Raw genomic sequence first — 24,818 nt, forward strand, 5'->3', positions numbered from 1 at the left:
GCCACTGAGGGTGTCTTACCCAAGGGCCCTCCAAAACCTGGAGCTGGCACTGGTTTCACTAATCAACGAGTTTCAACCAGGATTTCAATGAGAGTAAGAAGCTGACCTGAAATAATATGTGTGTGTGTGCTGACTTTAGCCAGGCTGCTTTCGCCTGGTCAGCTTCGGTACTGGCCAAATGAACACAGGCAGGATATATCACTTTACGGTCTTCTGAATGCAACTCATTATACATCTGAGCTTCATATTCCAGATCATGTCATTCTAAACTTCAGTGGCCTCACTATAAACAGCTGTTGTCATGTCTCAAGGAGATGTGTGTGCTATTCGGACCAGCCAAGGCTCTGGGATATGTGCAATGATCCTGAAAGAAAAGGCTTCTTGGCTTGCCTAATTTGAAGACCCCTACAGACCAAGGCTGACTCTACACATAGCAGTTATACCGTTATCATACCATTATCATAACTATTGGTGCCCCTTGGTGTGATGTGGACCAACAGTTATGCTAACAGTATGATAACAGTATAACTGCTATGCGTAGATTCAGCCGAATAGCTCTCTGCTTCTACACTAAGCTCCTTTGGATTGTACATCTCATTTTGTTTACTGAAGTTATGCTTAGCCTCAGATAACATCTCTTATTGCTATGTTGGGTGTGTGTTTGCTCAGTGCTGCCAAAATGTGAGCATTTCATCAGAGTGAATGTCATTAAACCAGAGGAAGGAAAATATCATATTCTATCATGCTTATTTACATAAATAGTACATTTTAAATTCCTTAAAAATGTATTTAGCATTTGATCATGAGTCACATTTTTCAGGCATGGCTTTCACAGTGCCCATCTCCTTTTAGAACACCAAAGCTCAGTTCTGGTGTCTCAACAAACCATGATTTGAAGTAATCCTAGTTTAGAACACAAATGATGATTTGAGTACCTAATAGCATTTGAAAGATAACTTACGATTAGTATTTCATAGTTGACCCATTATGACAAGTTACATATTTGAAGCCTGCCAAAATCAGAACCATGAACTGTGAATGAATCTAGAGGATTAGAATTTCAGATTTTGATGTAAAGATTTCACACTGAAACTGTGAATTCAAATTTTCTCTTAAAATTTCCCATTCAGAAGATTGACTGGACAAACGGGGAGGGGGCAGATCAGTGAATGTTCATGCCAGCTTATTTACATTTTCTTTACCTTGTGGTAAACAGCTGGTGAAGAACAGTGCAGACATGGCTGCTGCTATCTATTTCAAGGATGCTGTCTCCTGCACATATGGTATGTTCCTGCTCTGTAGGTAAAGGAGACCTGCATACTCTACATGTTCAACTTTTAGATAGAATTTTGTAGAGAGTGTACAAGAAGACATGATTATTCTGTGTTAATTGCACAGATATAAATAGCATTTTTGGCTCTAACTAAAAATGGATTAACTTAAATGTGTAGGCATTACCCATGCATTTGAGGCACTACCTCACCTGTTCACTAGGTCACTTTTTGAACAGGTGCTTCAAATCTCCCTTTTGTTCATATAACAGGGCTGACTGAAACCTTGTAAAGGCGAAGATGTTACCCAGTTGCTCAGTGAATGTTTACTGGAGCATTAGCATAATCCTATGTTAATCAGTGTATTTTATTCTGACTTAATTAACCTACAGCTTTTTCATCAGCACTAATATGGTTTAGAATCATCACTCAGCTGGGAAACCCTCTTTAAAAAGCTGGAATAATTATATCCGTTAACCATTCTTTAATCATCCTGTTTGTGTGAACAAAAGCGAAGCAAACCAAACAATCCAGGAACTTCTTATGGGGGTGCTTGCATATTTAAGGACTTTCTTACTGACAATAGGTTGGATCCAGGTTCTGCCTTCCAAGAGAGGAAGGGCCCCACTCACAGCACAAAGTCCCTCCAGCACATTTCCCCATAGCTCAGCTTACTCCATCCAGCAGGGTCTCCTGGCTCGCTAAGTAGCATTTTCAGGCTGCTGGAGGGGCTGCCCTGGGAAGGAGGGGGTGGGGAAGTCCACTTCTGCCAGCACAGTTGATCCAGCTTAAATCTAGATCCAATGCAAAATACATAGTCACTCTCAGATTAAATTCATTTATCACACACACACAGACACATGAAAACACACATGCACATACACATGCAAACAAATAGACTTGGAAAAAATCATGGAGGATTAGAAGGAAGGGTGCAGCATGGGATTTAGGGTTGTGATTTGGGGAAGTGGATATGACGGCTAGATGGAAGAGAAAAGGGTGAGACTAGAGATCAGCCTTGAGGAGAAGGAGGGTTGCCTTTTCTATTGTTGTATGCTCCTTTGGAGGACGTGTTGCATCAAATGCTCTTTCCTCCTATTCAAGAACAGTTTTCTAACAACGGAAGAAGGAGACTCCTGGAAGTAATCTCCTTCTAGCAGCAACTGCCAAAATGGAGGGGAAACCACCTAAGGATGGAAGAATCCATTTATTCCTGGTCTGTGTCAGTTTCACAGACTCAGATCTATGAGTGTTTGCTCATAAGTCCATTCCATCCCATTTCTGCAACAATCTGCAAATAATGATTTGAAAAATGCACAAAAATGTATATTAACATTTTAACATATTTTCCCCTCACAAATAACATGTTTTTGCATACATTTTAACTTAAATATACATTTGGGTATATTATTTTGACCTGAGAACTCTTCCCAGTAGTCTAATTCCATCCCCACTCTATGCACCAGGGGTGCAGGACCTCCAGCCAAATCTGGCCCTCCTGGGGCCTCAGTCTGGCCTGCTGGGCTTCTCCAGATGGCCACACCCACTTCCCCTGGCCTCATCCTCTTTCCCCTGGCCACCGATTGTTTGGTGGTTTACCGTTTCTTCCATGTTTCCCTCCACCTCCATTCTAAAAGGCTGGAACGCCTCCCCTAAGGCTGAATTACAGGCAGTAAGAGCTTTAAGCTAAAGTGTGCTGGTATTTTTGGTAGTTTGGCCCTGCCCTCTTTGCCTTAGGCCCTGCCCCATTTTTCCTTTAGCCCCTCCCACCACTGGAATGTGGCCTCCTGGGTGTGTCTCCAAAACTAAATTCAGCCCTGAGGCTGAAAGGGATCCAACACCACTGCTCTGTGTGAAGTACATACAGAATAGGATCCAGTTTCTGGGAGGGAAACAAGGGGTATGCTTCCCTGACAACCAAAGCTAATCCCCCAGCCTGAGGTAGGATATTTAGGGTCAGAAGGCAAGCATGGGGATGGGTACATTTCCTCCTGGACAGCCCAACCAAAGTCACAGCAGCCTCATTCAAGGCTGAGGCTCAGCCTCAAACTGCAGGCTTACACTCACGAGTTCTTTGTGGCCTTGCAAATTACTGAAGCACTGCTATAGCCAGCATTTATTAATACTCTATATCAGAGTAGCCCAGAATAAAATCTCTTCTCATTAGTGACATTCAAGTGCTTTTTCTGTTATTCGTTGGTGTCGGGTGGGAAGAAGAGAAAATGGGTTAGCTCTTTCTAGCCTCTTGCACATCATAGAGATGTGAACATTGCTCTGGTACAGTTCTGTCACCTCCAGATACAGCTGTAAAATTCCACTCGGCTTTTGCTGAGAAATTGAGAGGGGCAGAAACAGGTGTGACTGTGCTGCATACCATCTTAGCACACGCTTCTGCCTTACACCCAAAGGGTGCATACAGGATGTGTACACTTCCAAATCCAAGAGCCTGTGGGCACATATGCACACATTACCTGTTGTAAGAGCAAGGCAAAGACTGTCAGAGAGCATTTGTTAGCGCATCACTTTCAAATCCCCAGCAAGGCCTCAGGTTATAATTTTTTATGGGAAGTGCTCTCTGAATAGAAATCCTTTTCATCCAGTTTTGAAGGCCAGCCACCTGGAATGCACGGAGCTGCTTTGGAAATCAAGATGCCTGCTGGCAATGGTGGGGCAGGGGCGGGAGGGGAGGGGAAAAAGGGTGTTTGGTCCTGACTACTTGCTGAAAATGAATGGCGTTAGAAATAATCATTCTTTTACTGGGCTTTCTGGACAATGCAATTGAATCTGAATGGAGTCCATTCCGGGGGGAAAATAGCTCCTGTCAGGCACTGGGTGTGCGTGCGTGCGTGTGCGTGTGTGAATCCTACATGCATTATGTCACCCATCTAAAATATGCCTGTGCATGTTTGCGCATTGGAGACATACAAAGGGATGTGTGTAGGGCAGGGATGCAGAGCCTCTTTCAGCCAAAGGGCTGAATTCCATTTTGGAGAAGCTTTGGGGGGCTGCATTTCATTGGGTGGGACCGAAGACAAAAAGGGCAGAACCCCAAATCCAGCATATTTTAGCTTAAAGCTCTCACTGCCAGTTTTATTGCGTCCTGATGAACAAAGATGGGAGATTAGCCATTCAAGGCACAATCCTATGCATGTTTAGGTAGAAGAAAGTCCTACAACTCCCAGCATTCCTCAGCCAGCACGATTGGCTTGGGAATGCTGAGAGCTGTAGGACTTTTTGGGGTATAAACACGCATAGGATTGCACCCTAATACTTAATTTCCTGTCTTAATCACACACACACACACACACACACACACACACTGGATTTTTCATTCAAGAAAGATAGTTTCTTCCAATATTAACTTGTCAGAGGCTGAAAAACAACCCCCTGTGAAACTTATTGATCCCTAGTTAATGCAGAAACAGAACATACAAGATGCATTTCTTGGCTAATGCCTCACCTTTCCTCAAACAGACATCTGAGCTGTGCAAATCTATCCAAGTTTATTCAGTAGTCCTACTGGTAGCAGTGGGACTTATTACTGGGTAACCATGCATAGAATTGTAGTCAGAGGAGGAGGAGGAGGAGGGTGGGCAATGTACTTTAATTTCTGGCACACTTTGTATAGTACTTGCTTATGATCTATTCAGTCTTAACAGCTCCTACCCACTGACAGAACATGTTTCATAAGCAAGAATCACAGGCAATTACTTTGAGCACCAGCATTCATTCTGTTTATTAAATAAAAATCCAGTATAAGGTTAACATTCTGGAATAGACAGAGAGGTCATGGGGAAGATATAAAATACGTGGATCGTTCTTGCCTCAGTAATTGGCTTCCTCTGTTATTTATTCCAGTGCTTTCAGCACATTTCGCTGGAAACGATCTACTTTCAAGTGTTTAAGTTCTCTGGAGGCTATGTGACAGTTGTGTACTACTTATCCCTTCGAAATGAGATGTAACAACACTGCTGATGTTAAACAACTGCTCTGTTCAACTCCCGCACAATTTAATGTTTTGGGAAGATACTTGTACAGTAAACTGATGGTGTTTTAATGGAGCTTTTGTTTTCTGAGTTCTGGCTTCTGTAGTTCCACAGTTTTGTTTGGGGTTTCTATCTTTCTCCCAGCAGGACTCATGTCCCTTTAAAAACCTGTATGCCATGCAGAAATCGAACAGGTGTATCCATCAATGTTAGAAAAAGCTATATATTGAATTCTGCTGCAAGAGCCCTGCCACAACAAAATGGGCATTCATAAACTCTGTTCCTACCATTTCCTTCTCTAGCCATGCAACAGTTTTGTGCAATGCTGCTAATTGTCAAGGGAGGGACTGTTGCTGACATACCCTTCCTGGGTCAGCTTGTAATAGGAGCACAACCTATCACAAAGGTTGTTCTGGCAAATAATGTATTGTGCCCCACTGAGAACACTTATTTTTGACAGCCAATGAGAATCCTGTCTTGCTTGTTACCTGCTTGTGGGCTTCCCTCAGGCATTTGGTTAGCTGCTGCTAGAAACAGAATGGTGGGCCCCACAGACCAGGGGTGATGAACCTCTTTCAGCCTGAGGGATGAATCTCATTCTGGTGACACTCTTGGGGCCACATTCCAGTAGTGGGTGGGACCCACAATACCAGCCAGTAACTAAGCCATAGGAGAGATATCTCAACCTTTAAAAATGGGGAGAAACCGCATGAAAGCCAGGAAGCTACCAAATAGTTTGTGGTCTGGGGAAAGGGGACATGGCAGGGGGTGTGGCCTTCTGGCGAGCCCAGGCAGGCCAAATTTGGCCCCCAGGCCTGAGGTTCTGCTCCCCTGCAATAGCTCTTTGATCAGATCCCACAAGGTTCTCAACTGCATATAGAACTGGGTGGTTAATATTTTCTGGGTGAGACTTGGGTGACTCTTGTCTGCCTAACTTCCTATATTACAGATTTTACAAAACAGGGACACTCTAAATCTAAAGCTGGCAAAGGTTAGAATGAATGCACATTGCTTCCTTAGAGATGTAGGTACTTCTGCTGAGCTCCTCTTGAGTTCTCAGTTCTTTCAGATTCTCAAAAGCTGTAACCCGTATTACTGATTAACCTCTATTAAACCTCTATTGATTTAACCTGCTTTTTATGTGGCAATTTAAGATGAGTAAGTTGCTTGCAAGAGCACACTCATATCAGGAACTGTAGCACAAGAAGGGAGGGACTTATTTCCTCATACGGTCCTTCCCAACAGAGCCATCAACCATTTTCTCCATACACTTGATTGTCATATACATACATACTGGGATACTCATGGCCAACCATTTATTGTTCTGTACTCTCCAACAGTCATTATTGAAAATATGTTAATTTTCCTTTTACGATTTTCATTCAGATAAAATGATAGTTAGACATGCATTGTTAGTAGACCCAGCTTTCACTTAAAGCATCATTTGATGTAGCTTCATTATGAATTAAGGGAAAAACCTGTCCAGGCAATCAGAGAAGAGTGCTTCTCATTAGACATGATTATTATGAATTTGAAGAGAACTATCAAACATGCGCTCAGTCATTTGATTAGGGTTTCTTTTTCCCCAGTTATCAAAATTGCTATAATGCAAAAAATGCTGTCACCATAGGTGGCCAAAGAAATTGTCGCCACATCATTTGGGGTCATGTATTCAGAAGCATGTATAACCTGGTTCAAACATAATAACCAAACTCCCAAACTGAGCTGACACGATCATCCATTTTCTACGTATACTTGATTATCAGTCTTGAGCCACACTGGGATACACAAGACTTATTGTCAGCACCCACCAAACCCAGTATTAAAATGTGTTATTCCCTAGGCTGTGATTGACTTCATTATATGATCAATATTGGTGGTTGATTTTTTTCCGCTATCCATTTTTCACTCCATATTCCAAGATGTCGGGAGTGAGTGCTCCATTGTCTTCAAACAGCAGAATGAAGATTGTGATAGCATTAACTCCCTATGCCACCATTAACATAACAAAGGATGTCGCCACAACATGGTGAATATGATTAGCTGAAACAGCAGACATCATGGTCTTCAGAAGAAGAACTAGCAACAGTCTCAGTAGATGCTGAGCCAGCATGGCGTAGTGGCCAGAGTGTTGGACTGGGAGTCGGGAGATCCGGGTTCTAGTCCCCACTCAGCCATGGAAGCTCACAGGGTGACTTTGGGCCAGTCACAGACTCTCAGCTCAACCCACCTCACAGGGTTGTTGTTGTGAGGATAAAAAGGAGGAGGAGAAGGTTATGTACGCCGCCCTGGGCTCCTTAAGGAGGAAAAAAGGCGGGATATAAATGTAATAAAATAATAATAATAAACAAATAGATGCTGCTCCTGCAGAAACAGCGGGGGTGGTTGTTCAATGTTCACCATTGCTTGACTTTAACAGCAACTCTCTGTGTAGACATTTAGTGATCATAATTTATCTCTCCAAGCAGTAAGAAGTTTTACCTGCTGATTTCTGGACATCAAGCTGTTAAAGACACAAGAGCAGGCCTTGCCAGGTTTTGTGATCTGTGGGTGATGCTATTAGATATATTTAAGGGTGTATGATCCCCATTTACCTGGGTCCGCTGGGTGGTCCACAGGGGGGGAGGCAATCTGGTCCTCCCCCCGGAATCCTCCCTGGCAGGCTCCGCTCCCTGGTGAGCTTCACAACTTCGAATCTTCAAAGATCATGCCTGAATTAGAAAAAAAAACATCGCGGAGAAGCCCTGGTTCTGTGAGGATAATGCCTTAATTAAAAAAAAACCATCCGGAGTGGGGGATTGGAGGGGGTAAAACTTAGTCTCATTTGAAGGGATAGAACAACCCCCTGCTCAATGCAGGAAGCCTGATTCCCAGGTGTTGCCCATCCAACTACTGACCGGGGCTGACCCTGCTTAGCATCCGAGATCAGACAGGCGCACGCAGGAAAACAGCACAGCGCTCGAGTGTGAACCGAGCTCGCATATTCGATGAAGCACTGCAACGGGGAAAATGGGTGAGTGTGGATAATCACGTATTAATGCGAGAGCGTTTAACCTGACGGGACACCAAATTCATTGCGATGGTGGGCGCAATGTAGATTGGCCCTCAGAGTGACTATTCTCCAGGGCATCAGTTTACTCACTGTAATGTCTATAGCTGACCCCAATCTATTGTTCATTGTCTGAGCCTGAGGGCAACATGATTCTCTGTTACTTTCTGCCATATCCAGAATGGAGGTCAGCTACAGCCTTTATAGTTAGCAAGTGCACTGCATACAGTGGGATAGGGGAGTCTTTCTGCATGGCTTCCCCTCTGCAAATAACGCAGAGCTGAAGCTTGGCTTATGTCAACTCTAGCTGTCCACTCTGGGTATAAAACAAACCAGATAAGCTCACAGGTTTAAATATTTGATAACTTCTCTCTTCTGTTTGCTCTTCCTTCCCTTCACCCCATCCACACTTCTTTCTGCACTCCTGATTTCCTACCTGATTTTTGTTGGAAAGTCTGGTGTGACTTACAGCAGATTTGCTTTATACAGAGAAAGCATGGCAACACAGTTTTTTGTATTGGAGGCAATAAATGCAGGCTAGAGCCAGTTTAAAAGAAGTTCAAATCAACTTACTTTATTAATGCTTTTAGACACATCATCAGAGAAGGCTATCTAACAGTTTAACTACAAGCACCCCCTAAAGCTGGGTGTGTGCATTTCAGTAGGCAAAGGCATGGGATTGTTTCCTTTCCAGAGACACCACATAGCGCTCCTTCTTGGAGAGGCAAGAGGAAGGGGAGGGAGCAGGAAAAGGAAACTGATCAGACAACAAAGGGGATGAACAAGACAAGTGGCTGTTGATGCAACACATGCTCTATTGCCCCCTAGTGTCCAGAAGCATGCGGAGTTGTTCCTATTATGCAACAGTTTTATCAACTGAACATGTTTCCCCAAGCTATATAATTCATCATATTATTTTTCTTCACAGATGAGCTGGCATCTTTCTTTTTTTCATTTAAACCTACAGAATTCATTGGACTGCAGATTCATTCATTTGTGGTGTTCTTTAGGACCTAGTTATATGCCAACATTAAAAAAAGCCAAATGGGGTACAAAGTTCAATGTTTTCTGCATCAGTAGCCCATCCTTTACAATGCTTGTAGGAAGACATTTCTGTAGGTACATCACACAGTACAGTCTCCATTTCTCCCTTGCGCAAGTAAAACTCCAATTAAAATCAATAAACAATTTGCTTATTATGGCACTCAAGAGAACTAACTAACTAACTAAAGAAATAATATTAAAGATGTACTCCAGGTACCTGGAAGTCTGTATACCCTATCCTTTTTGTACCCTGGGGATGCACCAGAGAGATACATTTCTCTTTCAGATGCCCACAACCCTGTCAGATATGGGCCATGGGCAGTGGTCTGAGGTGAGCCAGGAGCCATAGGACCAAGTCAGTAGTCAGGACCAACCAAGAGAAAAAAACATAGGAAGGTGCCATATACCAAATCAGACTATTGGTCTGTCTAACTTGTTGTCATTGACTGGCAGCAGAAGCTCTCCAGGTTTTCAGGCAGGTGTTTTTCCAACTGCTTGCAAAGCTGGTGCTTTATCACTGAGCTATGGTCCTTTTAAGGACCAAAGAGTACATCAGGACTATGGCACAAACCAGGAAGCAAGACCAAGTAGCAAGTTAGATGTCAGAACCACAAAGTCAGGATAGAGGACCAAACCAGGAGACAGGCCCAAAGAACAAATCAAGACCAAAGGCTATAGGGCAGAGCTCAAGAGGACCTTGTTGCTCAAGCAAGCTCAGCTGGAACAGGGACCCTTCTTACTATCCTTTCTGCCCAGGAGGGCCCAATGGCTAGCCTGGGTAGGTGGGGACAGGTCTGAGGATTTTGAACTGCCTAGGTCAATGCTGAAATTTGCAGTTCAGTAGCTTACCATATGGGGTTGCCATGTGCAAACACAAAGGCTCCCAGTTTGAGCTCCAGCAGCTCCTGAAAAGACCACAAATCCTCCCTTCAAGTGGATAGAGTTGTGCGATCCTAGGCACGGGGTGGCAGTTGTGTGAGGGCATGTTTCAGTTTGGATGTATCCTCATCTTCCCTGCACATGGTGGCTTTTCCTTCCTTCCTTCCTTCCTTCCTTCCTTCCTTCCTTCCTTCCTTTCTTCCTTCCTTCCCCTTTCCAAAGATGGAAGTGGCTCTTCAAATCAATAGAGACTTTGTTTAGTGGTACAACCCGAAGAATGCTGAATAATCTTTTATAAAGAAGAATTAGAATTGCTGCTACCTTTTATTTATGGGATAAAAGTTTTTCTTACTTTGGGCTTTGGATCTGATTTGTTTTTCAATAAAAAATTAGTGAAAGTAGATAGGTGAATGGGGATTGAAGTAGAAATCCTTTGAAAACACTAAAACAAAAGCAGAAGTACCATACTCCTCTTTCATCACCCCATCCCCATCTGACATGCTTTGTTTTTGATATTTTACTCTTTGTTCTTAAAATACCTGGTCATCATTTGAGAATGTGTGTGTGTGTGTGTGTGTGTATCTTCAACAATAACTTCAACATTGCAACAGCTACAATATGTTATTTGTTTGTTTGTTTGTAAAGAGGATTACTGCCTTGTGTTTCACTATTTGAAACAGGTGAATACGCTGAGTCTGGACTCATCTCATTGGCTTTTGAACCATCTCAAAATATTAAGAGCATCTCAGACCCACACAGCATGTGCAGTTTTCCTTAAGATATGAAGGCTATTAGAGTTACAAGCTGCAAATGAATGCTTCACAAATGGCATTTGGAAGGTAGCAGTGGGGAAAAGGTGGAGAGGCAATCACCTCGCCCAAGTGTCTTCATCCATAGTTGACTTGGCAAATATTCCTATTGCCTTCCAGTATAATTAGATCTGATCAGTCCAATCCTGAACAGGACTAAAAACCTCTGGACTAAGGTTTCCTTAAGGCTGTTTTATAGAAGTGCAAAACAAGTGAAGTGTAGTGATTAGAGCAGTGGTTCCCAACCTTGGTTCCCCAGACGTCGTTGGTCTATAAGTGCCATCATCCCCGACCACTGCCCATGCTGAGGTGGAGTACCACAAGTTTAGAGTGTTGGAATTAGCCTGGGGATAGCCTGGTTTCAAATCCCTGCTCAGTCACAACATGCACTGGATTTCCCTGAGCTCTTTGGAGGAAGGGTGGGCTAAAAAAATCCAGATAAATAGATATCATCAGTCCTTGGTGCTCAACGTATTGGAAAAGTCAGATTTTTAGGTGGGAACTTTTTTCGTCAGCCGCTAGTGTAGTGCCAGAAATTCCAATATATCCTTCAGAAATTTATCCAACTGCCTTAAAAAAAAACACAGTGAGGTTCTTTGTTCTCTCAACTGTTCAAGAAAGGCAGTATTTCTACAAAACACCTGAAACTTAGTAGGTTTACAAAGCAAACAAAGCAAACTTGCTGATGTTGCTCTTTCCTGCCTACAGAAACTCTTAACCCTCCCCACCACGACATGCATATTGTTGAAACTAAAGACAGTTCAGACTCACAATTAGGAATGAACAAATCTGTATATTTTGGTTTCTCTTAGTTCCTCATTTTTCCAGCCCTAAGTTCAGTTCATTCTGAACTTTGAGAATTTTTCCAATCTTAAGTTTGGTTTGTCCCAAACTTTGAGATTCTTTTTTTAAAGTTTGCATGAAATTTCAGGTGCATTTTTGTGTGCATTTTTTCTAATACATTCATTTTTGTATGCAGCTTTGCCTAGTATACACATTTGCAAGCCATTTTCCTAATATAATGCATTTTAATGTTGTTTTCATGAATAAATGTATTTTTGTGAGCACTTTCCCATAATATATGCACTTTTGTAGACATTTTCTGATTGGAGAACTTCACAGAATAATTTGGAGAAGTGCAAATTCTGTTTTGTAACTGTGTTTTGATTAACATATTGGTCCGAAAGTGTGAAATTATGTAAGTTCACATTAAAATGAGAATCAATGAAGAACATTTTTAAAATACTACACTGAATTCTCAGAACTCTTTTAGCTATTCAAGTAATTTATAACAAAAATGTTTCTTTTTTGAAGTACATTTTATGATCTGAGAAAGGAAATTATTCAAGAATAGAAAAAGAGGGGGAAACAGACGGCTTTTCAGTTTCTTTGGGTTCAGAAGAACAAAGACACTTCTAAGTTCCTTTGTCATTAGCCTAGCTCTGTACATCTGGTATGTTTCTCAAGTAAAACGATGGCTAGGTTTTGACCGCAATTTTCACCAAGCTTAACTTTTGGATCAGAGACCTGTATATTTTGGGCACTTTAAAAGATGATGATGATATAGCAACAATTGATGAACCTTAGATTTTAATGTAAAGGATACAATAAAATAGTTATCTTTACAAAAGGGAATTTTATGGACAGAAATTTACCAGGTCTGCAGTATAATAGTAATGCATGTCTACCCAGAAGTAAGTCTCATTAAGTTCATTGGGACTAATGCCTAGGTAAGTGTGTATTGGATTGCACCTTAAATCATGGACGATAGGTCTATCAATTGCCATTAACTGAGAAAAGAACAACAGAAGGGTGATTTGGACTCTGGTTTCTCAGTCTTAATCATTGTACCACACGGGCTCCAGCATAACCCTAGCATTCCATGTAAACATCTCATAATAACCTAGAGGCATACCCAGTTAGTGTAATCTTCCCCCACATACCAGGCCTCCTGTGCAATTGGATGTTTGCACGCAGTGCCCAGTTCACACTGGAAGTTAACATCAATGTGAAAGGTGTGAGCTTGCTTATGGAACCTTGAAATTAAAAATTCTAGCACCTGGGTGGGCCTGGAAGAGTGAAGCCCCAGAACAGGTCTCCATGTGGAGGAGCTAAAAAAGGTAAAGGTGTCCCCAACCAGTCGTGTCCGACTCTAGGGTGCGGTGCTCATCCCCGTTTCTAAGCCGAAGAGCCAGCGCTGTCCGAAGACGCTTCCGTGGTCATGTGGCCGGCATGACGGAACACCGAGGTGCACGGAACGGTGTTACCTTTCCCGCCGAGGCGGTACCTATTTATCTACTTGCAATTTCTTGCTTTCGAACTGCTAGGTTGGCAGAAGCTGGGACTGAAGACGGGAGCTCACTTCGTCACACAGCACTCGAGTCTCGAACTGCTGACCTGCCGACCTTCCAGTCTGCAGTTCAGCGTCTTAACCACTAAGCCACCGCGGCCCCTTATGGAAGAGCTAGTTCCCTTAAAAAAAATAAATCAAAATATAAATAGTGGGTAACACAAAAACCCTGCAGCTACTTTTCTGATATATGGCAGGCATGATAATCTCCTGAGGGGCTACTATGTTTGTGACTTTCATCCTCTGACCAAGAGAAGAAGAAAAAAGTTACCACTGTTTTGTTTTTTTTTTAAATTTCCCATGATAGTCAATAGGAGGCGTGAAGCCTCCGGTTTCTGAAATGCGACTCAGGATTACTAGCGAGTCAAAACAGCCAGCCTCCAAATCAATCTGAGCCAAACTGGGCCATTTTTCTGCAGTGCATACTGCATAGGGTATACAATGGAACTCATATCAGCAATATGAGACAAATCTCTTGGAAGATAATTGTTCATTCTTTCCATTGTTCATTCTTTCCATCTTTACACCTGGTCAGAATTATTTCTTTTTTAGCTAGCCTAGCACCATCAGGGCAGGCAGGGTGCCTTGTTGAGTACAAAAGATAGATCCCTGTCCCAAGGAGCTTGCAATCTAAAATTCGACACAAGTGAAACAACAGAGGAAGGGGAGGGATGGGGAGACAGGGTGAAACAGGGAAGCAATATTCTGTTGTTTCATATGCACCTGCTTTGTATTTGAAGGAAGTAAGAGGTGTCAAGCAAGAACTGTCAGACAAGCATTCTGGGAGGCAGTTCCAAGTGCAGGAAGCAGCAAGGGAGAAAGCGAAGAGGGTTTTGAGCTAACAAAATACTTTTGGGCAGTGGAAGGTAGTTGGAGTGAAGATCATAAGGGTTAGGGTTGTGCTGGGATCAAGGATGCAGTGATGCAGCTATTAGTTAATTTGCATTAGCAAATTAGCACAAGTAAAATGACATTCTGGTAAAAAAAAAAAAATCCGATTCCGTCAATGAAAGGACAACACGACAAATGGAATGGATTTAAGAAAATCCGTACATCCCTAGTTTTATGTAAGCCACTTTGGGTGCCTTTTGGGCTTTGGAAGAGGACAGAAATAGATAGATAGATAGATAGATAGATAGATAGATAGATAGATAGATAGATAGATAGATAAGGACCCCCTTTAATACCGTCTGTTTACTGTAGTCCATGCATTGGTAACCTTGCATTTAACTTAGTGCAATGCCTTTCATGTGGGGCAACCCTTCATTCACTTGATCAGGAAGCTGAAGCTGGTGCAGGATGTGGCCATATATGCAAGCATATTACCTATATGCAGCAGCCCACCCATTTTAACTTCCATAAATAATCCTTGTTGTTGTTCAGTCATTCAGTCGTGTCCGACTCTTCGTGACCCCATGGACCATAGCACGCCAGGCCTTCCTGTCCCTGCGCTCTCTCCCGGAGTGTGCTCAAGTCCATATTCATTGCATCAGAGATGCTATCTAGCCATCTCATCCTCTGCCGTCCCCTTCTCCTTTTGCCCTCAGTCTTTCCCAGCATCAGGGTCTTTTCCAGGGAGTTTTCCAGGGAGTTTTCCAGGGAGTTTGCCTTCAGTCTTTCCCAGCATCAGGGTCTTTTCCAGGGAGTTTTCTCTTCACATTAGGTGGCCAAAATATTGGAGCTTCAGCTTCAGTATCTGTCCTTCCAATGAGCACTCAGGGTTGATTTCCTTTAGGATGGACTGATTTGACCTCCTTGCAGTCCAGGGGACTCGTAAGAGTCTTCTCCAGCACCACAGTTCGAAAGCATCAATTCTTCGGCGCTCAGCCTTCCTTATAGTCCAGCTCTCACAGCCATACATTACTACTGGGAAAACCATAGGTTTGATTAGACGGACCTTTGTCGGCAAGGTGATGTCTCTGCTTCTAACTATGCTGTCTAGGTTTGCCATAGCTTTCCTCCCAAGGAGCAAGCGTCTTTTAATTTCATGGCTACAGTCACCGTCTGCCGTGATCTTGGAGCCCAAGAAAACAAAATCTGTCACTGCTTCCATTTCTTCCCCTTCTATATGCCAGGAAGTGATGGGGCCAGATGCCATGATCTTCGTTTTTTTAATGTTGAGTTTCAAGCCAGCTTTTGCACTCTCCTCTTTCACCCTCAACAAGAGGCTCTTTAGTTCCTCTTCGCTTTCTGCCACTAGGGTGGCATCATCTGCGTATCTGAGGTTGTTGAAAATTCTCCCGGCAATCTTAATTCCGACCTCTGATTCATCCAACCAGGCGTTTCTCATGATGTACTCTGCATATAAGTTAAATAAGCAGGGCAACAATATGCAGCCTTGACGTACTCCTTTCCCAATTTTGAACCAATCGGTTGTTCATGCTGCCTCCTGAACAATGTTACGGACCTCCGTTCATAGTTCCTCAGGCACTCTGTCTATCAGGTCTAATCCCTTAAATCTATTGCTCACCTACACTGTATATTCATAAGGGATATGATTTAGGTCATACCTGAATGGTTTAGTGGTTTTCCCTACGTTCTTCAATTTAAGCTAGGGGTGCACGAAAGCCACTTACCTGGTCTCGCAGCTTGCTTCGCGGTGGGGGGGAGGCGCTTCGCTGCTCCCCCCAAAGTTCAGGCCGGGGGGGGAGGCTTCCCTCCTCGCCCTGCCGAAATTCAGGCTGGGGGGGAGGCGCCCCGCCTCGCCCGGCCGAAATTCAGGCCGGGGAGGAGGCGCCTCGCCTCGCCCGGCTGCGAAATTAAAAGTAAAACAAAAACAAAACGCCACCGTGATAGGCTACGTGATGATTTACGTAGCCTATCAGGGCTAGATCTGCAAAGTCAGCCATGATAGGCTACGTTAATCGTCACGTGGCCTATCACGGGTGACTTTAAAAAAAAAAGCGCGTACGCAAATGGCGGCCCCCATAGGGAGCCACCATTCGCGTTCCTTATTTTGTCCCTGTAGTCTACGTAAAGATTAATGTAGACTACGGCGAAAATAAGGGCAACGCTATTTGCGTTGTCCTTATTTTCACCGTAGTCTACGTAAATCTTTACGCTTTACGTAAAGATTTACGTAAATCTACGTAAATCTACGTAGTCTACGTAAATCTTTACGCGTACATTAGCCGTACGCGCTTTTTTTTTTTTTTTTTACTTTGCTTGTAATGGCTGCTGCCCCCGCCCCTGACGAAGACCTGCCGAACCACCGCCGGGACCCGCCGCCGGGAGGGACATTCGTGAAAGGTAAGTCCCATCCCGGGGGGGGGGCAGGGGGCGGAGAAGTTCTCCCCAAACAACCTTCGGAGGACCGAATGCGTTGGCGCTCAGCCCTCCGAAGTTTCGGAGAGAAATTCTCCCCCATCCCTAATTTAAGCCGAAATTTTGCAAGAAGCAGCTCATGATCTGAGGCACAGTCAGCTCCAGGTCTTGTTTTTACTGACTGTATAGAGCTTCTCTATCTTTGGCTGCAAAGTACACAATCAATCTGATTTAGATATTGACCATCTGGTGATGTCCATGTGTAGAGTCGCCTCTTGTGCTGTTGGAAAAGAGTGTTTGCTATGAGCAGCGTGTTCTCTTGGCAAAACTCTATTAGCCTTTGTCCTGCTTCATTTTGCTTGCCTGTTATCCCAGTTATTTCTTCCTACTTTAGCATTCCAATCCCCTATGATTAGGGATGGCAGAGAATTTCTCCCCGAATCTTCGGGGGGCCGAGCGCCAACACATTCGGCCCCCCAAAATCGGCGGTGAAATTCTCTGCCTCCCTGCCCCCCCGGGATGGGACTTACCTTTGGTGAATGTCCCTCCCGGCGGCGGGTCCCGGCGGCGGTTCATTGGCCTTTTGTCAGGGGCGGGGGCGGCAGCCGGCCTTCCGATGGGCTGCCGCCACCGCCATTACAAAGTAAAGTGTAAAAAACAACAACAACCCCATGATAGACTACGTAACGATTAATGTAGCCTATCACGGCTACGTAGCCTATCACGGGTGACTTTGAAAAAAAAAAAAGTGTGTACGCAAATGGGGGCGCCCTATGGGCGCCGCCATTTGTGTTCCTTATTTGGTCCCAGTAGTCTACGTAAAGATTTACGTAGACTACGCCGTAAATCTTTACGTAGACTACCGTAGCCTACGTAAATCTTTACGTAGACTACCGGGAACAAATAAGGAAGGCAAATGGTGGCGCCCATAGGGCGCCGCCATTTGCATACGCGCTTTTTTTTTTCAAAGTCACCCGTGATAGGCTACGTAACGATTTACATAGCCTATCACGGCTGACTTTGGAAATCTAGCCGTATTAGGCTACGTTAATCATTACGTAGCCTATCACAGGGTTTTTTGTGTTTTTTTTACCCTTTTGTTTCGCGGCCGGGGAGACGGGGAGCTTCTCCCCGGCCTGAATTTCGGCCGGGCGAGGCGGGGCGCCTCCCCCCCCGGCCTGAATTTTGGCCTGGCGAGGCGGGATGCCTCCCCCCCTCGCCTGAACTTCGGGGCGAGAAGCGAAGCGCCTCCCCCCCACCGCGAAGCACCCCTGCGAAAAGGTAAGTGACTTTCGTACATCCCTACCTATGATGAAGAGGACATCTTTTTTTGGTGTTAGTTCTAGGTGTTGTTAGGGGTGAACGAAAGTCACTTACCTTTTCTCGCAGCTTTTTCGCGGTGGGGGGGAGCGCATCGCTGCTCCCCCCGCGAAGTTCAGGCCGGGGGGGGAGGCTTCCCGCCTCGCCCGGCCGAAATTCAGGACGGGGAGGAGGCATCCGGCCTCGCCCGGCCGCGAACACGAAAGTAACAAAAAAAACAACAACACGTCCCCTGATAGGCTACGTGACGATTCACGTAGCCTATCACGGCTAGATCTGGAAAGTCAGCCATGATAGGCTACGTGAATCGTCACGTAGCCTATCACGGGTGACTTTAAAAAAAAAAAGCGCGTACGCGAATGGCGGCCCCCATAGGGAGCCGCCATTCGCGTTCCTTATTTAGTTGCTGTAGTCTACGTCAATGTTTACGTAGACTACGGCGAAAATAAGGGCAATGCAAATAGCGTTGCCCTTATTTTCGCCGTAGTCTATGTAAACATTGACGTAGACTACAGCGACCAAATAAGGAAGGGGAATGGCGGCTCCCTATGGGGGCCGCCATTATCCGTACACACTTTTTTTTTTTTTTTAAAGTCACCCGTGACAGGCTACGTGACGATTCACGTAGCCTATCACGGCTGACTTTGCAAATCTAGCCGTGATAGGCTACGTGAATCGTCACGTAGCCTATCAGGGGACGTGTTGTTTTTTTTTTCTTTCATTGCAATGGCGGGGGCGGCAGCCGGTAGAAAGACCGGCTGCCGCTCCCGCCCCGCTCGAACACCGGACGAACCGCCAGCCGGACCCGCCGCCGGGAGGGACATTCAGGGAAGGTAAGTCCTGTCCCGGGGGGGGGGGGCGGGGGGGGCGGAGGATTTCTCCCCGAAACTTGTTCGGGGGGCCAAACACGTTGGCGCTCGGCCCCCCGAAGTTTCGGGGAGAAATTGTCCGCCATCCCTAGGTGTTGTAGGTCTTCATAGAACCCATCAACCTCAGCTTCTTCAGCCTCAGTGGTTGGGGCGTAGACTTGAATTACTGTGATGTTGAATGGTTTGCCTTGGATTCGTACTGAAATCATTCTATCGTTTTTGAGATTGTACCCCAGGACTGCTTTTCCCACCCTTTTGTTGACTATGAGTGCTACTCCATTTCTTCTAAGGGATTCTTGCCCACAGTAGTAGATATGATGGTCACCTGAATTAAATTCGCCCATGCTTGTCCATTTTAGTTCGCCGATTCCCAAGATGTCGATGTTCAATCTTGCCATCTCATGTTTGACCACCTCCAGCTAGGGGTGGACGAAAGTCTCTTACCTGTCGTCGAAGGCCGTTCGCGGTGGGGGGGAGGCGCTTCGCTGGTCCCCCCGCGAAGTTCAGGCCGGGGTGGAGGGTTCCCGCCTCGCCCGGCCGAAATTCAGGCCGGGGGGGAGGCTTCCCGCCTCGCCCGGCCAAAATTCAGGCCGGGGAGGAGGCGCCTCGCCTCACCCGGCCGCGAATGCGAAAGTAAAAAAAAAAAAAAAATAAACGCGCCCTGATAGGCTACGTGACTTTGCAGATCTAGCCGTGATAGGCTACGTCAATCGTCACGTAGCCTATCACGGGTGACTTAAAAAAAAAAAAAAAGCGCGTACGCGAATGGCGGCCCCCAGAGGGAGCCGCCATTCACGTTCCTTATTTAGTCGCTGTAGTCTACGTAAATGTTTACGTAGACTACGGCGAAAATAAGGGCAACGCAAATAGCATTGCCCTTATTTTCGCTGTAGTCTACGTAAACATTTACGTAGACTACAGCGACCAAATAAGGAACGGGAATGGCGGCTCCCTATGGGGGCCGCCATTATCCGTACACTCTTTTTTTTTTTTTTTAAGTCACCCGTGATAGGCTATGTGACGATTCACGTAGCCTATCACGGCTGACTTTGCAAATCTAGCTGTGATAGGCTACGTCAATCGTCATGTAGCCTATCAGGGGGCGTTTTTTTTTTTTCCTTTCATTGCAATGGCGGCGGCGGCGGCAGCCGGTCGAAAGACTGGCTGCCGCTCCCGCCTCGCTCGAACACCCGCCGAACCGCCAGCCGGACCAGCCACCGGGAGGGACATTCAGTGAAGGTAAGTCCCATCCCAGGGGGGGTGTGCGGGGGGCGGAGGATTTCTCCCCGAAACTTGTTCGGGGGGCCGAACACGTTGGCGCTCGGCCCCCCGAAGTTTCGGGGAGAAATTCTCCGCCATCCCTACCTCCAGCTTTCCTTGATTCATTGATCTTACATTCCAGGTTTCTAAACAATGTTGTTCTTTACAGCATCGGATTTTCTTTTCACCACCAGACACATCCACAGTGGAGTGTCCTTTCGGCTTTGGCCCAGCCGCTTCACTCTTTCTGGCGCTACTTGGAAATATCCTCTGTTCTTCCTCAGTAGTATATTGGACACCTTCCGACCTGAGGGGCTCATCTTCCGGCGTCATATCATATCTTTTAGCCTTGTGTTACGTTCCATGGGGTTTTCTTGGCAAGAATACTGGAGTGGGTTGCCATTTCCTTCTCCAGTGGACCACATTTTGTCAGAACTCTCCACCATGACCTGTCCATCTTGGGTGGCCCTGCACGTCATAGCTTATGGCTTCACTGAGTTACGCAAGCCCCTTCGCCACAACAAGGCAGTGATCCATGAAGAGGCTTTGATCAATAGGGCTCATGAAAGTATTATATCCAAGTTTTCTTTTTTCTTGTTTTCTTTTCTTGCAGAAGTTCCTGTTTTGAGTTATTATAGTTCACAAACATTGCTTTTTAATGATTATATAGCTTGCATATAAAAAGGCAACAAAGATTGATTTTAAAGAAGAAAACCTTAACATGTCCTGTAGGTATATTCCCCATTTATATGTCTACTCAGACGTAAGACCCATTGAGATCAAGGGGGCTTACTCTTAGGTAAGTGGGTGTAGGATTGCAGCCTCAGTTTTGAGATTTGCCAAATGTTCAATGTGGGTGGCTGTTGAGGCGGGCTGGGGGGGAATGATTCCAGCTCTACTTTAGACTAGCGCTAGATACTATTGGAGATGCGTGGTTAGGCTTCTGCTCAAACCAAAAACCTTCATCCTGTTTTACATTCTCTCCTTGCCAGTAAACTGCAACAAAACAAATGGTGACAGGACATCTTCATGTTCCGAGTATTCCAATCTCACCCCCACAAGCATAGCAGCCAATGAAGTGGACCAGGGGTGGGGAAGCCTGGAGGGTGATAATGACATTCTGAATCTGATGCATGCTTTGTTTTACTTGACGTTCCTGCAAGAGAGACATAGGGCGGATTTCTTTCAGCAGCAGCACCCACACATGACGGCTTGCTGTGCTCTTAGATCTAGAGATAACTGGGGCAGTGGGACCTAACTGCAGTGAGAAGGGTCCTGTTTCTCCCACTCCTGTTAATGTGGGATATTATTTAAAACAGTGGGTCTAAAAGCAGATTTAGATCTATGAGTAAACTGAAGCATTTTCCTCTAAGCAAATATTGACTCTTCTCCCATGCATCGCTCACCCTCACTAATCAGCACCATCGTAGTGACAGTGTGGGTGCATCCTAATTACACAGAAGCCTTCTTGTGCAGAGAACAGCCCTTGGGTTTTCATTGTTCAATCATTTGCAGCGCTCTCCCTCTCTGATGAATTGCAAGCACAGGCAGCAAAATAGATTTCAACCTTCGTTCCAGCTTGCCTTCTGGGAGCTCCTTTCAGGAAAATTAGATGGTTTTAGCCCAGAATGATTGGGACGTTTACGAATCTTCACCTTATGTACCATTTCAATGATCCCTGTTTACAACCTGAAATTTTATCATCTTCTTAGATGCAAATTGTATTTTAGGAGAGGGGTAGCAATCAGCAAATGTGGATAGGATCTTTGAAGTCTGTTTTTCAAATCCAGATGGTAAATACGCACATCAAAAGGCTAACAGCCAGTTCAGTACAGATATTGTAACTTGAAGGCTCTTTCGGAATATGCAAAAAATAACAACCCATACGACTATATGGTTGTCCATTCAAAGCAACTGTATTAAAGAATGTGGAAAAAGCAATAAATTTGACAGGCAGTTGTAACTACATATGAAATATGTTATAAAAGGGCAATTTTGGCATATGGATTGATCAAGATGGAGTAGGGATGGTGTGGGCACCCGATTCTGTCCGGGAATCCGGCAGAACTCCCCTTGCCTATACCCCTGAGCCCTGCTCACCAAGCCCTTGCCCCCGTTTGCCCCCTGCCCATGCTTGGTGAGTGGCCCGCACTCACCCCAGTGACCTTGTCAAGCTCCGCAGTGGCCATTTTTGGACAATAAAGTGGCAATTGCAAAAACATGCATATTTGCGTACGTGTGAAAATGCGCATTTTGCGGATACACATTTTTGTGTATGTGAAAATGCACATTTTTGAGAATGTGCATATTTGCATGAGCCAGAAAATGCGCATTTTTGCAAGAATGTGCAATTCCGCGCATATGCATATATGCGCATTTTTGTGATCACTATTTCGTTTTTAAAAAAATGGTGTTTGCAGAGCTCAGCGAGGCCACTGGGGTGAGTGTGGGTTGCTCACTGAGCATGGGAGGGGTTTGAGCGCAGTCTGGGGACTGGTGAGCGGGAGCAGGGGCTGGGCAGGTGCCAGGAGAACCTGGGCCGGGGCGGGTTTTCACATCCCTAATTCGTAGTTTAAATGTGTAAAATCACATCCTCCCCCTGTTCCTGTGTTCTGCTAAGGTGGCTGCAGCTGCTATCGAGGTTCATGAGGCTGAAATCCTGTATCCTTGCTGGGACTCTCTGCTTCTGGATTCTTTGCGGGATTGCGACCAGCTCCTTTACAGGGGCAGACACGTGGTTTTGAATCGAGGGAAGTCCTTCCTCGGCAAGTTCTACATGTTTCTATACATTTCATTTTACAGCCACTAGATGGCACTGTGATAATAGCGTGTTGCCATCATTACACACAGCCAATAGAAAGGATTAATGCCCCTTGTCACTTTATCTCCAAACTTTCTGAAAGCAGGATAAAGGGGGGAAAGAGCAGGAGAACGTCATGTAAAGGACCCACAAACTTCTGTGAGTGGCCAGTCACAGCCGTGCAATAAATCACGCATGTAGAAATGCTCACCAGCACATGTTAGGCAGCATATGAGGCACACTCAGCCTCAGCAAGCCAAAAACAACCATACTAAGAACAATATAAGAATAATACATGTAGGATGTTCAACAAGCGCTGCCTCCATAGTGTTCATAGTAACTGTGAAGGTCCTTCATCAATCACAAAAATGTCCCTCCTGACAAAGCCCTATCAACCATGCATGGAAAGCACCGATTACCATGTAGCAAAGTCACGATTGCTTGGTCAAAAACATTTAAGCTGAGGAAGTTATTCAGCCCTCCAGTGATTGGCTAAGGAGGTTTGCTTCTGTGGAAATTATCCAGACAGTAGGGGTGGACGAAAGTCCCTTACCTTTCTCCGAAGCTTGTTTGCGGTGGGGGGGAGGCGCTTCGCTGCTCCCCCCGCGAAGTTCAGGCCGGGGGGGAGGCTTCCCGCCTCGCCCCGGCCGAAATTCAGGCCGGGGGGGAGGCTTCCCGCCTCGCCCCGGCTGAAATTCAGGCCGGGGAGGAGGCTTCCCGCCTCGCCCGGCCGCGAACTCGAAAGTTTTAAAAAAAACAAAAACGCCCCCTGATAGGCTACGTGACAATTAACGTAGCCTATCACGGCTAGATTTGCGAAGTCAGCCATGATAGGCTACGTCAATCGTCACGTAGCCTATCACGGGTGACTTTGCAAATCTAGCCGTGATAGGCTACGTTAATCGTCACGTAGCCTATCAGGGGGCTTTTTTTTTTCTTCTTTTATTGCAATGGCGGCGGCGGCAGCCGGTCGAAAGACCGGCTGCCGCTCCCGCCCTGCTCGAACACCCGCCGAACCGCCGGCTGGACCCGCTGCCGGGAGGGACATTCGGCGAAGGTAAGTCCCGTCCCGGGGGGGGGTGCGGGGGGGGGTTCGGAGGATTTCTTACCGAAACTTGTTCGGGGGGCCGAACACGTTGGCGCTCGGCCCCCGAAGTTTCGGGGAGAAATTCTCCGCCATCCCTACCAGACAGACAGACCTGAGCTAATGCATCTCACCTTACATCTGTTAAGAGCCTGAGGCTATAAAGTCAGGGGGCTATTGTTGCCCTTAGTTTTCATTTTGGTCTTTGCCTTCATCTGTCTATTGCTAACTGGCTTTCGGGCCTGTGAGCTTTTTGAATACTGACTTGGGAAGACCCTTACTTTAACACATAGGATAGGGTTAAGTATTGCTTTGTTATTTTTGCCGGCAGCATTGTTCCAAAGGGTTTCTCTTTTTTCTTTTCTTTTCTGGTTTCTTTGATTTCTGTAGGCTTTTAAAAAAATCTTTTCTCCCTTCCCTATGTAAATAAACTTATTATCTACCTTTAGAGTTCTGCGTGCCTTCTTCCAGGTCAGCCTCAGTACTACATTCAGAACCTTTCTGCTTGGTCTGGTACTGTTTACAGTTTTAGGCCTAGAGCTTGAAAGAGAGGATGCGGGCTTGGCCCTTAATTTCTGAAGCCCCCAGAGTGTCCTGTAAGGTCTGAGAGTCCCCTGGCTCAGGCTGAGGTGGATGTTAAGGGGTGGTAGCAGTCTACTGGGTAATTGTTTGCCCACTGCCTACACTGCAGGGAGTTTGGAGCAACCCCCTACTCTCTCCCTCCCTTCACTCAGCCTATGAAAATATATATCGCTACTTAGAGAACGTGGGCATGTTTTTTGCCCTGAACCACACACATTACATGGGCAGTGTGTTACTTTTTACATGGTGGA

At 45.4% G+C, this 24,818-nt stretch overlaps 1 long non-coding RNA gene across 1 annotated transcript in view; it reads right to left on the minus strand.

The window, feature by feature from the left end:
• Positions 1-1,741: 1,741 nt before the first annotated feature.
• LOC146354371 (uncharacterized) overlaps positions 1,742-24,818 on the minus strand; it is a 37,672-nt gene continuing 14,595 nt past the window's right edge. The window contains exons 2-4 of the long non-coding RNA XR_014787423.1: positions 10,200-10,463; positions 7,852-7,968; positions 1,742-2,065 (exon numbers count right to left, since the gene is read on the minus strand). This is a non-coding gene — a long non-coding RNA (uncharacterized LOC146354371). The remainder of the gene's footprint in view (positions 2,066-7,851; positions 7,969-10,199; positions 10,464-24,818) is intronic.

The sequence above is a fragment of the Heloderma suspectum genome, chromosome 2 (genome assembly GCF_057233095.1).
Source record: "Heloderma suspectum isolate Gila_16-S chromosome 2, 16-S_ref, whole genome shotgun sequence".
NCBI lineage: Eukaryota > Metazoa > Chordata > Lepidosauria > Squamata > Helodermatidae > Heloderma > Heloderma suspectum.